Source organism: Penaeus monodon, chromosome 34, assembly GCF_015228065.2.
Source record: "Penaeus monodon isolate SGIC_2016 chromosome 34, NSTDA_Pmon_1, whole genome shotgun sequence".
Lineage (NCBI taxonomy): Eukaryota > Metazoa > Arthropoda > Malacostraca > Decapoda > Penaeidae > Penaeus > Penaeus monodon.
This window is the reverse complement of record NC_051419.1, coordinates 12,712,712-12,713,407: the sequence shown is the minus strand read 5'-3', so window position 1 is coordinate 12,713,407 and position 696 is coordinate 12,712,712.

The window sequence follows — 696 nt, the reverse complement described above, 5'->3', positions numbered from 1 at the left end:
AATTTTATTTATCAGGGGTAGATTATTAAATGACAGTAATTCAAAGTGAATGAGTTTGATGTTCCTAGTTGAAATTGATGTTACGCACAAGATAGCTAGCTTTCTGCACTCAATTCCCTCCAGCCAGTGCTTTAGGTGGAATAAAGTAAAACATATATATTTGTGTAGGAAATGTTGGTAATTGTGTGCATGTGTTACCAGTGAGAAGTAATGCGAGAAAATATTGCATAATATTATAATAAGCCCCTTTCCTTATTGTCACCTATTTCTGTATATATTGTTGAAGATGAAGAGATTTTTTGTAATTCAAAGAATTATGTGGAAGGTTAAAACCTCAAATGTGTTGGATGTGTGTGTGTTTCAGTGTACAAGGTGGTTATGTGCACATGTTTTACACATGTATCGAACAGTAATTTACTCGTGCCCAAAGTGACACGTGTTTTGCTCTCTATGAAAAGAAAAGGTAAATAATATAGAATGTGTTTCCTTAAAGTTTCTCAGCTATTCAGAGTCTGGAGACTTTAGGGTGTCAGCTACAGGGGTGTGAGGAACTATTTTTCTTTTCATATAAAATAGTTCAGCAGTCATGGTGTAGGAAGATGGGCATAGATGTTGGTCACTTTTAAGGTATAAAATAACAATTACTGCCGTTGCGGACTTTTTATAATTTTATTTATTTTTGATGACCATGTTCCA